The sequence below is a fragment of the Scylla paramamosain genome, unplaced genomic scaffold (genome assembly GCF_035594125.1).
Source record: "Scylla paramamosain isolate STU-SP2022 unplaced genomic scaffold, ASM3559412v1 Contig142, whole genome shotgun sequence".
Taxonomy (NCBI): Eukaryota; Metazoa; Arthropoda; class Malacostraca; order Decapoda; family Portunidae; genus Scylla; species Scylla paramamosain.
In genome coordinates this window covers 8,255-22,500 of record NW_026973807.1, presented here as the reverse complement: position 1 = coordinate 22,500, position 14,246 = coordinate 8,255, and the positions used below count along the sequence as shown (strand labels likewise).

Genomic DNA, 14,246 nt, shown 5'->3' with positions numbered 1-14,246 from the left:
ACACACACACACACACACACACACACACACACACACACACACACACACCTGTCCTTTATAAGTAAACGACAGACCGAGGATGTTCAGTGTCGAAGAGGATGACACTCAACTGTCCCCCTCTTCTACACTGAACATCCTCGGTCTGTCCTTTACTTATAATCTGAACTGGACACTTCACATCTCCTCTCTAGCTAAAACAGCTTCTATGAAGTTAGGTGTTCTGAGATGTCTCCGCCAGTTTTTCTTACCCCTCCAGCTGCTAACTTAATTTTGTTTGTTTTTTTTTTAATTTAATTGATTGATTGTTTATTGTCCAGAGTAGCATTTTTTTTTTTTTTTACAGAGAAGAAGCATTACATGATTAATGGGGCACTAGCCCGCTGAGCCGAGGCTCCCTAGCAGACAGAGGAGTGATATACATATAAATGCAACTTATATAGAGGGCAGGGCAACAATACAAATCATATAGAACAGTAGAAAAGAAATAATATTATTGCACCATTTTTTAGGAACTAATATCCTTAAGATAAGTTATGTTTGTAACAAGCTACATCATTCATGTGTAAAAAAATACTAAAACTTTATTACAGATCCTAGTTTTGACTTAGACTATTAAATAGGAACTTTTTCATTTTACTTTTGAAAATATTGAAAAAACTTTTTTTTTTTTTTCTATCGTCAGGCAATACGTTCCATACTTTAGGAGCAACACAGTGTGTGGAAAAATGTATACAGACTAGTTCTTGCCTGTGGGCAAATCATATTATTACGATTTCCTCGGGTACCTTGGCTATGGTGGAATACATTAGACATTATGCTATTTGAATCATTACCATTAACATTTTTATATATGGTCAGCGCTATGAAATATTTCTTTAAGAGGTCGAAGGTTAGTATATTTAAGTCATTAAACAGTAAGTCAGTGGAGTCGTATTTACTTTTAAAGACAATGGTTCTTGCTATTTTCCTTTGTGCTACAAAGATATCATTCACAACTGTAGGCCAAGTACAGCCGCAGATCAATGAACAGTTAATAAGGTATGGATAACATAATTAATGATATAAGCTGCGTAAGGCTTCACTTGTTACATTGTACTTAATTCTGAATAAAATTCCACAAGTTTTTGATAAATTTGAGCACACCGATTGTATATGCTTTTTCCAGTTAAAATTTTCATCAATAATAACTCCTAAGAATTTTGTAGAAGAAACACGATTAAGCTCAGCCTCCATAGGAAACTGTTCCGAAATTACTGACAACAGAGCGTCTTTGAAACAATATGAAGTTAGTTTTATTAATGTTTACTGTTGATTTATTTGCGGTTACCCATTTGAATATGTTATGCAATTCTTGATTTAATTTTATATTTAAGTTACACAAATCACTATCTGTTAGAAGAAGGCTTGTATCATCGAGAAATAGAACGTAACTAAGCATATCACTAACATTACATTTATCATTGATGTTTGTCAGAAATAATATAGGACCTAATAATAGAACCTTGTGGCACACCTTAATAATAGTTTTTTTTTTTATTTGACATATAATTGTTACAAAATACAGACTGTTTCTTACCTGACAGGTAACTAGCAAACAATTTTAGTGGTAATCCTCTAACTCCAATGTTTTCTAGCTTGTCTAATAATATGTTATGATCAATAGAGTGAAATGCTTTACTCATATCAAGAAAACCCCTACTACATGGTTCTTTCTCTCCATATTCTTGTATATTTCACTTGTAAACTTCAGTATTGCTGTTTCTGTGGATTTATTTTTTGCGGAATCCAAATTGATTGCTTGAAAGCAGGTTGAATGATTCTATTAATGCAGTCAGTCTCTTTGCTATTGCTTTTTCAAGTATTTTGTACAATGTCCTTATCCGTCCATGTATGGAGTATGCTTCACGTGTCTGGGGGGGTTCCACTCATACTGCTCTTCTAGACAGGGTGGAATCAAAAGCTTTTCGTCTCATCAACTCCTCTTCTCTAACTGACTGTCTTCAGCCTCTCTCTCATCTCCGCAATGTTGCATCTCTAGCTGTCTTCTACCGCTATTTTCATGCTAACTGCTCTTCTGATCTTGCTAACTGCATGCCTCCCCTCCTCCCGCAGCCTCGCTGCACACAACTTTCTTCTTTTTCTCATCCCTATTCTGTCTACCTCTCTAATGCAAGAGTTAACTAGTATTCTCAATCATTCATCCCTTTCTCTGGTAAACTCTGGAACTCCCTGCCTGCTTTTGTATTTCCACCTTCCTATGACTTGAATTCCTTCAAGAGGGAAGTTTCAAGACACTTATCCACCAATTTTATTTACTACCGCTTTGGACCATTTTTGGGAACTGGCATCTCAGTGGGTTTTTTTTTATTTGATTTTTGTTATCCTTGGCCAGTGTCCCTCCTACATAAAAAAAAAAAAAAATCAAACACACACACACACACACACACACACACACACACAAACACACACCATGTTGTGTAGAGGTTAGCACGCTCGGCTAACAACCAAGAAGGCCCGGGTTCGAATCCCGGGCGCGCCGAGGCAAATGGGCGAACCTCTTAATGTGTAGCCCCTATTCACTTAGCAGCAAGTAGGTATGGGATGTAACCTGAGGGCCTGTAACCTCGCTGTTCTGGTGTGTGGTGTGTCAGTGGTCTCAGTCCTACCCAAAAGATCTGCCACTATGAACTCTGAGCTCCTTCTATAGCGGAATGGCTGGCTGGGTGACCAGCAGACGACCGTACGTGAATCACACACACACACACACACACACACACACACACACACACACACACACAAATCAACATGGACAAACGCACACACACATACACAAAGACATGGACACACACACACACACACACACACACACACACACACACATACAGAGGAGGAGGCAGTACACAGGAGGAGGCAGTAGGCACCTGCCGAAACGATAATTACTCCCAGTGAGGTGTGCAGCACTGTTCTGGGTGTGCTGTGAACTTATCACTAAGCCCAGCTGTGACCTCACTGAACGTTTCCCTTTGTGTCTCACAACACAAGGGGGCAGTCACAGCCTGCCCTCTAAAGACAACTCTCTTCCTCCACACAAAACTACAAGCACCTAATAACACACACACCCTTCACTCAAAATTTCAAAATTATCATGGCGACTCTTATACCTGCCTCGGAGTCCTCATCTGAGGAGGTGACCAGAAATGTCCCCAGGTCGGACTGCCCTTTTGACAACGACCTTAAGTGTCTTGACACCCCTCTCTCAACTTTTTCTTCATTAACTTCTGCAACAATCGCGGTCTAAGATCTAATTTTCAATCTGTAGAACACCACCTCTCCTCTTCTAAACCTCATCTTCTTTTCATCACTGGAACTCAGGTGTCTGACACAATTGACAGTGGCCCCTTTTCTGTTCCCTCCTACTTTCTCTATCCTCATTTTCGATCCAAAGCTGGATGTAGCGTTAATGTGCGCAATGACTTAACCTGCTCTTGTGCTCACGCTCTTGAACCTTCCGAGTTTTCCAACACCTGGCTACGACTACAGAGTCACTCTCAAACTAAATTTGTTGATGCTGTATATCTCTGACCTAACTCCTCTGACTATAAGAAATTCTTTGACTACTTAACTTCCAAAGTGGACCACATTCTGACCCTCATCCCTTTTGCAGAGATCTCCATTCTTGGAGACTTCAATGTTCACCACCAGCTTTGGCTTTCCTCTCCCTTCACTGACCATCCTGGTGAACTAGCCTACAACTTTGCTATCCTCCATGACCTAGAGCAATTGGTGCAACACCCTATTCGTATTCCTGACCGTCTTGGAGATACACCCAACATTCTTGATCTTTTCTTGACCTCTAATCTTTCTGCTTATGCTGTTACCCTCTCTTCTCCATTGGGCTCCTCCAATCACAATTTCATATCTTCTTCTTATCACTCCAATCCCTCCTCAGGATCCCCCTAAGCGGAGGTGCCGCTGGCAATTTGATTCTGTTAGTTGGGGGTATTTTGCTGATTTTCCTTGGAATGACTTCCGTGTCGGAGACCCGTCTTTGTGTGCTGAGCGCATAACAGAGGTGATAGTGTCTGGCATGGAGGCGTACATTCCTCACTCTTTTCCTCGACCTTCCAAACCTTGGTTCACCACAGCTTGTTCTTATGCTATACATGATAGAGAGGTGGTTCACAAAAGGTACTTAAGCCTTTCATCACCAAAATCTCATGCACTTTATATCTCTGCCTGGAACCATGCCAAGTCTGTTCTCCAGCTAACCAAAAACTCCTTCATTAACAGAAGGTGTCAAAATCTTTGAAGATCTAACTCCCCTCGTGACTTCTGGCATGAAGCCAAAAATATCCCTAATAACTTTGCTTCTTCTTCTTTCCCTACTTTATTTCAACCAGATGGCACCACTGCTATCACATCAATCTCTAAAGCTGAACTCTTCTCTCAAACCTTTGCTAAAAACTCTACCTTGGACGATTCTGGACTTGTTCCTTCCTCTCCTCCACCCTCTGACTACTTCGTGCTACCTATTAAAATTCTTTGCAATGATGTTTTCTATACCCTCGCTGGCCTAACCCCTCGGAAGGCTTATGGACATAATGGGGTCCCTCCTATTGTTTTCCGAAACAGTGCATCCGTGCTTGCACCTTGCCTAGTCAAACTCTTTCATCCCTGTCTGTCAACATGTACCTTTCTTTCTTGCTGGAAATTTGCCTACATTCAGCCTGTTTCTAAAAAGGGTGACCGTTCTAATCCCTCAAACTACCGTCCTATTGATATAATTTCCTGTCTATCTAAAGTTTTTTATTCTATCCTCAACAGGAAGATTCTTAAACATCTGTTACTTCACAACCTTCTATCTGATAGCCAGTATGGGTTCTGTCAAGGCCGCTCTACTGATGATCTTCTGGCTTTCCTTACTGAGTCTTTGTCATCATCCTCTTTTACAGATTTTGGTGAAACTTTTGCTGTTGCCTTGGACGTATCAAAAGCTTTTGATAGAGTCTGGCACAATGCTTTGATTTCCAAACTACTCTCCTATGGCTTTTATCGTCTCTGTAACCTCATCCCAAGTTTCCTTTCTATTGCTGCTGTGTAGACGGTCACTGTTCTTCTCCTAAATCTATTAACAGTGGTGTTCCTCAGGGTTCTGTCCTGTCACCCACTCTCTTCTTATTATTTATTAGTGATCTAAACCAAACTTCTTGTCCTATCCACTCCTACGCTGATGATACCACCCTACACTTTTCAACGTCATTTCATAGACGTCCAACCCTTCAGGAAGTAAAAATTTAACTCTGGAAAGCCACAGAACGCCTGACATCTGATCTTTTAAAATTTCTAATAGGGGCTGAGCAAACTTGGTATTGTTCAGTGCCTTAAAAATCAATTCCTCCATCTATCAACTTGACACAACCTTCCAGACAACTATCCCCTCTTCTTCAATGACACTCAACTGTCCCCCGTCTTCTACACTGAACATCCTCGGTCTGTCTTTTATTTATGATCTGAACTGGAAACTTCACATTTCATCTCTAGCTAAAACATCATCTATAAAATTAGGTGTTCTGAGACGTCTCCGCCAGTTTTTCTCCCCCCGCCCCCAAGCTGCTAACTCTGTACAAGGGCCTTATCCGTCCATGTATGGAGTATGCTTCACATGTCTGAGGCAGAGCGTTCCACTCATACTACACTTCTAGACAGGGTGGAATCAAAATTATTTCGTCTCATCAACTCATCTCCTCTAACTGACTGTCTTCAGCCTCTAAAGCCATCCGAGATAAGGTGTTGGAGAGGGCGGCAAGACTGAAGGATATGCAAGAACCATATAAGAAAATATATATCAAGAAGGACTCACACCCTGAAGTAAGGAAAGAATGGCGGCGCTTGAAGACAGCAGAAGAATAAATAAACGAGAAAAATAAACCTTCGAACGCTGGATGCAACATTCGCCTGGATTATAGGGAACGAGTGTTGTACAAAGACGGTGTGGTGATTGACAAATGGCAACCTCATCCTTTCTAAGAAGACCACAGGGAAGTATAAGTATTGTTTCTTGGAACATTAATGGTATAAAAACTAAAATAGAAAAGAAAAATGTTGAGACCTTTCTCAGTAAATATGATATTATTTGTTTAAATGAAATAAGGACGTGCTTGCCGTTGTTCTTTCCAGGATATGCTTCTTATAAAAATTCTGACAAAAAAAACAGTAATCGTGGTGGAACTTGTGTGTTTGTACGACTTTGTTTGAATAAGTATTTATTTGATGTGGATTTTTCTTGTACGGATCAAATATGGTTTAAGCTTAATATTGCACCAGGTATACTTTTTGGTTCTTGTTATGTATCCCCCTCGGACTCTGAGTATTTTGATTATACACAAATATGTAATATACAAGAAAAGGTTAAGCACAATGATTGTAGTAACGGATGTGTGATAATTGGAGACGTGAACGCTCGCTTTGGTTATTCGGTGAGAGAACTGCAGGGCATAGTGGATATGGCGAGAATTTCTTATTCTGTTATTCCTGACCCTGTGCCTACGCCCAACGACAATGCTAAAGCGTTACTTGGCATATGTGCTGAAGAAGAATTACTAGTTATTAACAATTTACAAAATATGAATTCCCATTATTTGAGTAAGAAAACCTATTGTAAAGGAAGTGAATGGATATCTGAATTGGATATTTGTATCGTGTCTAAGGGTTTACTCAGCTTGATTGAATCTTTTGACGTTGTTAGAGACAACTCTTTACCTTCAGATCACGCACCAATTAGTGTTATGATACAAGAAGGAGGCAGTAAACACCTGCCGAAACGATAATTACTCCCAGGGAGGTCTAAAGCACTGTTCAAGGGGTGCTGTGAACTTATCATTAAACCCAGCTGTGACCTCACTGAACGTTTCCCTTTGTGTCTCACAACACAAGGGGGCAGTCACAGCCTGCCCTCTAAAGACAACTCTCTTCCTCCACACAAAACTACAAGCACCTAATAACAAACACACCCTTCACTCAAAAATTTTAAAATCATGGCGACTCCTACACCAGCCTCGGAGTCCCCATCTGGGGAGGGGACCATAAATGTCCCCAGGTCGGACTGCCTTTCTGTCGACGACCCTAAGTGTCTTGACACCCCCACAACTTTTTCTTCATTAACTTCTGCAACATTCGCGGTCTAAGATCTAATTTTCAATCTGTAGAACACCACCTCTCCTCTTCTAAATCTCATCTTCTTTTCCTCACTAAAACTCAGGTGTCTGAGGCAACTGACAGTAGCCCCTTTTCTGTTCCCTCCTACTTTCTCTATCCTCATTTTCGATCCAAACCTGGATGCTGCGTTTATGTGCGCAATGACTTAACCTGCTCTCATGCCCACGCTCTTGAATCTTCCGAGTTTTCCACCATCTGTAGTCATCCAGAGTCATTCTCATACTAAATTTATCTGTGCTGTATACCTCTCTCCTAACTCCTCTGACTATAAGAAATTCTTTGACTACTTAACTTCCAAAGTGGAGCACATTCTGACCCTCTTCTCTTTTGCAGAGATCTCCATTCTTGGAGACTTCAATGTTCACCACCAGCTTTGGCTTTCCTCTCCCTTCACTGACCATCCTGGTGAACTAGCCTACAACTTTGCTATCCTCCATGACCTAGAGCAATTGGTGCAACACCCTACTCGTATTCCTGACCGTCTTGGAGATACACCCAACATTCTTGACCTTTTTCTGACCTCTAATCCTTCTGCTTATGCTGTCACCCTTTCTTCTCCGTTGGGCTCCTCCGATCACAATCTCATATCTTTATCTTGTCCTATCACTCCAATCCCTCCTCAGGATCCCCCTAAGCGAAGGTGCCTCTGGCGTTTTGCCTCTGCTAGTTGGGGGGACCTGAGGAGGTATTTTGCTGATTTTCCTTGGAATGACTACTGCTTCCGTGTCAGAGACCCGTCTTTGTGTGCTGAGCGCATAACAGAGGTGATAGTGTCTGGCATGGAGGCGTACATTCCTCACTCTTTTTCTCATTCTAAACCTTCTAAACCTTGGTTTAACACAGCTTGTTCTCGTGCTATACATGATAGAGAGGTGGCCCACAAAAGGTACTTAAGCCTTCCATCACCAGAATCTCATGCACTTTATATTTCTGCCCGGAACCATGCCAAGTGTGTTCTCCAACTAGCCAAAAACTCCTTCATTAACAGAAAATGTCAAAGCCTTTCAAGATCTAACTCCCCTCGTGATTTCTGGCATCTAGCCAAAAATACCTCCAATAACTTTGCTTCTTCTTCTTTCCCTCCTCTACTTCAACCAGATGGCACCACTGCTATCACATCTATTTCTAAAGCTGAACTCTTTGCTCAAACCTTTGCTAAAAACTCTACCTTGGACGATTCTGGGCTTGTTCCTCCCTCTCCTCCACCCTCTGACTACTTCATGCCACCAATTAAAATTCTTCGCAATGATGTTTTCCATGCCCTCGCTGGCCTAAACCCTCGGAAGGCTTATGGACCTGATGGGGTCCCTCCTATTGTTCTCCGAAACTGTGCCTCCGTGCTTGCACCTTGCCTAGTGAAACTCTTTCATCTCTGTCTGTCAACATCTACCTTTCCTTCTTGCTGGAAGTTTGCCTACATTCAACCTGTTCCTAAAAAGGGTGACCGCTCTAATCCCTCAAACTACCGTCCTATTGCCTTAATTTCCTGCTAATCTAAAGTTTTTGAATCTATCCTCAACAGGAAGATTCTTAAACATCTATCACTTGACAACCTTCTATCTGATCGCCAGTATGGGTTCCGTCAAGGCCGCTCTACTGGTGATCTTCTGGCTTTCCTTACTGAGTCTTGGTCATCCTCTTTTAGAAACTTTGGTGAAACTTTTGCTGTTGCCTTGGACATATCAAAAGCCTTTGATAGAGTCTGGCACAAAACTTTGATTTCCAAACTACCCTCCTACGGTTTCTATCCTTCTTTCTGTAACTTCATCTCAAGTTTCCTTTCTGACCGTTCTATTGCTGCTATGGTAGACGGTCACTGTTCTTCTAAATATATTAACAGTGGTGTTCCTCAGGGTTCTGTCCTGTCACCCCTCTCTTCTTATTATTCATTAATGATCTTCTAAACCAAACTTCTTGCCCTATCCACTCCTATGCTGATGATACCACCCTGCACTTTTCCACGTCTTTTCATAGACGTCCAACCCTTCAGGAGGTAAACATATCACGCAGGGAAGCCACAGAACGCCTGACTTCTGATCTTTCTAAAATTTCTGATTGGGGCAGAACAAACTTGGTATTGTTCAATGCCTCAAAAACTCAATTCCTCCATCTATCAACTCGACACAACCTTCCAGACAACTATCCTCTCTTCTTCAATGACACTCAACTGTCCCCCTCTTCTACACTGAACATCCTCGGTTTGTTCTTTACTTATTATCTGAACTGGAAACTTCACATCTCATCTCTAGCTAAAACAGCTTCTATGAAGTTAGGTGTTCTGAGACGTCTCCGCCAGTTTTTCTCACCCCCCCAGCTGCTAACTCTGTACAAGGGCCTTATCCGTCCATGTATGGAGTATGCTTCACATGTCTGGGGGGGTTCCACTCATATTGCTCTTCTAGACAGGGTGGAATCAAAACCTTTCGTCTCATCAACTCCTCTCCTCTAACTGACTGTCTTCAGCCTCTCTCTCACCGCCGCAATGTTGCATATCTAGCTGTCTTCTACCGCTATTTTCATGCCAACTGCTCTTTTGATCTTGCTAACTGCATGCCTCCCCTCCTTCCGCGGCCTCGCTGCACAAGATTTTCTTCTTTCTCTCACCCTTATTCTGTCCACCTCTCTAACGCAAGAGTTAACCAGTATTCTTAATCATTCATCTCTTTCTCTGGTAAACTCTGGAACTCCCTGCCTGCTTCTGTATTTCCACCTTCCTATGACTTGAATTCCTTCAAGAGGGAGGTTTCAAGACACTTATCCACCAATTTTTGACCACTGCTTTGATCCTTTTATGGGACTGGCATTTCAGTGGGCATTTTTTTTATTAGATTTTTGTTGCCCTTGGCCAGTATCCTTCCTACATAAAAAAAAAATAAAAAAAACCACCTTCACCTTGTCTCGAAACTCTTAAAATGAGATCATTTGAACTGGGTAAACGCGGTGCAGAGATTAACGTTATTGATATGGTGAAAAATCGCCAGTCAATAAGCAAAAGACCTATACGATATCAGAACATCAACTATGAATTATTTTGTGTCCAAACTCAATGAGATAGATTTACATATACAATGTAGTGACGATATAGATGTAACAGCCTCTACTATAACTGAAACGTTATACGAATGTGGAAGTGCCAGTAGATACCCACGTTGTGCCCGTGTAGAGGAGGTGACTGATGGAAGAGGAAGGTGGGAAAGAATGTTGGATAATAATGATCAGGGTAAATTAAGGCAAGCAATAAACTGGCGCGATGAGATAACAGACGATAGTAACAACACAGAGTCCATGCCAGATGATGAAGTCTTTAAAGAGCACTTTGAAAAATTATTTAATCCACCGGATATAGTTTACCCAAATGCTAATGATCTACACTCTCATCTCAACATACAGATACTAGACGACATAATCAGCGTAGAAGAGGTGCAGAGACAGATTAAGAGATTAAAACCAGGCAAGGCTTGTGGCCCAGATGGAGTACCACCTACACTTTACAAAGTTTTACCTGTTCAATGGATAATGTTTATAACTACACTCTTTAATAACATATTTCTTACTGCCTCTTACCCTACTAGTTGGATAACGGCAAAACTGTTCACTATATATAAACGTGGGTCTAAAGCACTCCCAAGTAATTATAGAGCAATAAATGTTATTAACACAATAGCAAAATTATATGACATGGTCCTGTCAGCTCGCCTCCATCAGTGGTTTGTGTCTCACCGGGAACAGGCGGGGAGTCGGCCAGGAAGAGGATGTGTGGAACATCTGGTAACACTCAGAGTGCTGATGGATATTGCTCCAAGGAAAAAACTGAAGCTATTTATTACATTTGTGGATTTCAGTAGAGCTTATGATTGTGTACCGAGGTTTGATTTGTTTATGTGGTTGAAGAGGATGGGATGTGGTGTTACTATGCTCTTAGCTTTGGCTGCAATGTATACATGTACGAATAGTGTGGTGGGAACTGCTGTCATCGCAACCACCGCTGGTGTGCGTCAAGGCTCACCCACATCTTGTATACTGTTTATCCTTTATGTTAATGAAATGATACAAATGTTAAAACAACAATGTCTTGTGGATGGTTTCCTTGCATGGTTGCATGTTTTAGTCATGATGGATGACACTATACTGTTATCAACAACTCCAGATGGAATGAAAAGTAAGATAAAAATTTTACAAGAGTTTTGCAGCACTCGTGGTATGATCATTAATGATAACAAGACGAAATTTATGGTGTTGAATGGAGATAAGAAAGATAAGGAAAATATAACTAGTGAGAATAATGTTATTAGTTGTTGTGATCACTACATTTATCTAGGAAGTCCCTTTACTGATGATGGCTCTCTATCAACTGCAATGAAGTTACATGCTAATATGAAGATGTGCCATACTTTGAAATTTATATCTTTCATTAATAAGAATAATGATCTGTCATTTATAGTTAAGAAAAAAATATTTGATGCTGCACTTATGTCGTCGCTACTGTACGGTTGTGAATCCTGGCTCAATGGAGTCACGAAGTCTATAGAAAAACAGCATAATTGGTGTATAAAGCAACTTCTTGGCGTAAGAAAAACGACGAACAATGATGTTTGCAGGGTAGAGTTGGGTATGCCCCTAGTCTGTGCACTGGTTAAGGCAAAACAAAGAAAATTCTTTAAAGAAATGTGGACAAAAAGAAACACAATGGATGACGACCCACTGATATATGCAATTAAGGCAGCACTAAGGTATAATGATGTTGTGTCCAGGTATATGACAGACTTGATCACTGTCGACAGTGACGATGTGCACAGTGCAATGCATGAGGTGAAGAGCCGTGTGAGAGTTTCAGTATCAAACAGGCTAAGTTTTTATAAGTCTGTTAATAGTGAACTAATAGTGCATGACATTTACATAAAAAAAACGTTAAAGTTAATGAATTGGAACGAGTGTCCTGGACAAGGTTACGTCTGTGTTCACACTCGTTGGCAATTGAAAAGGGACGCTGGAATCGGCGAGGAAGGGGTCGTCTTCCCTTGGAAGAAAGATTGTGTTCATGTGGTATGATTCATACGGAGATACATGTTCTTGAAAATTGTCCTATTTCCAGTCATGTTAGAGAAAGAAATAATGTAACGACAGTTAGTAATTTATTTGTTAATAGATCTAATTATATAAATGTTTGTAGAATTGTATTAATGTTGGATGTGTGTTTGCATAAAAAAAAAAAATGGGTTTGTTTGGATAAATTCTTGTTTTTATTTATATATATAAACGTATAGGATTACAATTTAGTTTTTACGCATGTCTTTTATGGGTTTTAAATATTTTCAATGAATTTCTTGTCTAATTATTTACATTCCGCTGTTTTATTTTTTATAATATGTCTTGTTTTCATTTGGCTGCTATGTCAGGTTTTTATGAGTTGTGTTTTGTTTTTATGCAACAGATTTTATTTTCGATGATATATTTTCAATATCATAGTTGCAAAATTTTCCTCTGTATATTTGTAATTTGGACTATTTTTTTAATGTGTTTATTGGTGTGTACTTCCCAGTGGTCAATCAATCAATCAATCATCATCAACTATTTACATCTCTGCAACTAGTCTGTCTCTGTCATAATCTCTTAATCCCTTACACATTATCTCTCTCTCTCTCTCTCTCTCTCTCTCTCTCTCTCTCTCTCTCTCTCTCTCTCTCTCTCTCTCTCTCTCTCTCTCTCTCTCTCTCTCTCTCTCTCTCTCTACTTACCCAAAACGGCTGTCAGCCTACAGCACACCTGCTTCCCTCATGTGACACCACACACACTCACATGAGAATGCTCTAGGAAACTGCTTGTATACACTCTTTGAACCAACTGCTTGAATACAATCAATGCATAACAGGAAAACACTGTGTGTGTGTGTGTGTGTGTGTGTGTGTGTGTGTGTGTGTGTGTGTGTGTGTGTGTATGTGTATGTGTGTGTGTGTGTGTGTGTGTGTGTGTGTGTGTGTGTGTGTGTGTGTTTGTGTGTGTGTGTGTGTGTGTGTGTGGTGTGTGTGTGTGTGTGTGTGTGTGTGTGTGTGTGTGTGTGTGTGTGTGTGTGTGTGATGTAAGGTATAAGAAAGATAATAAATATGGAAAAACATTATTAAATATATAGTGAAGAGACAAATAAGAATAAAAGATGCAAAGAGTGATAGAGAGAGAGAGAGAGGAGAGAGAGAGAGAGAGAGAGAGAGAGAGAGAGAGATGAGAGAAGAGAGAGAGAGAGAGATGAGAGAGGGAGAGAGATGAGAGAGAGAGAGAGGATGTGGTGCAAGTTGCCAGCGATATACTCATAACCATAACCTGAAAAGAATGAAATCTTTGGGTCCTTGCACTGCTTGAATTAGAATGACAAGGAGGGGAAGGAGGAGGAAGCTCAGGCAAAACTGCAGAGATGGAGGCGATTTTTTTTACTTGCCACTGAAATTCTGTTCACACACACACACACACACACACACACACACACACACACACACACACACACACACACACACACACACACACACACACACACTCACACACACACACACACACACACACACACAAGCGCACGCGTTATTTCCGGACATAACATCTCTCTTTATTTTTCGTTAAAATTTTTCGTTTTTTTCATTCAATAAGTAAATGTTAGCGGCCCTTCATTAATAGAAAAACATCATCACAACACTGCACCACACCATACCACACCACAACACGCCACACAGCACCACACTGTACCACACCACATCACACCACACCAAATCACACTGCATCGCTCCACACCACAATCGCAATGATGTTTTCCATTCGCAATGATGTTTTCCATGCCCTCGCTGGCCTAAACCCTTGGAAGGCTTATGGACCTGATGGGGTCCCTCCTATTGTTCTCCGAAACTGTGCCTCCGTGCTTGCACCTTGCCTAGTCAAACTCTTTCAGCTCTGTCTGTCAACATCTACCTTTCCTTCTTGCTGGAAGTTTGCCTACATTCAACCTGTTCCTAAAAAGGGTGACCGTTCTAATCCCTCAAACTACTGTCCTA

General features: G+C 40.9%; 1 protein-coding gene across 1 annotated transcript in view; it reads right to left on the bottom strand.

Annotated features, from left to right (window-relative positions):
• LOC135099522 (uncharacterized) overlaps positions 1–13,253 on the bottom strand; it is a 20,384-nt gene extending 7,131 nt beyond the window's left edge. The window contains exon 1 of the transcript XR_010268063.1: positions 12,951–13,253. The gene's annotated coding sequence lies outside the window, so the exon portion shown is untranslated. The remainder of the gene's footprint in view (positions 1–12,950) is intronic.
• Between the last annotated feature and the right edge of the window lie 993 nt (positions 13,254–14,246).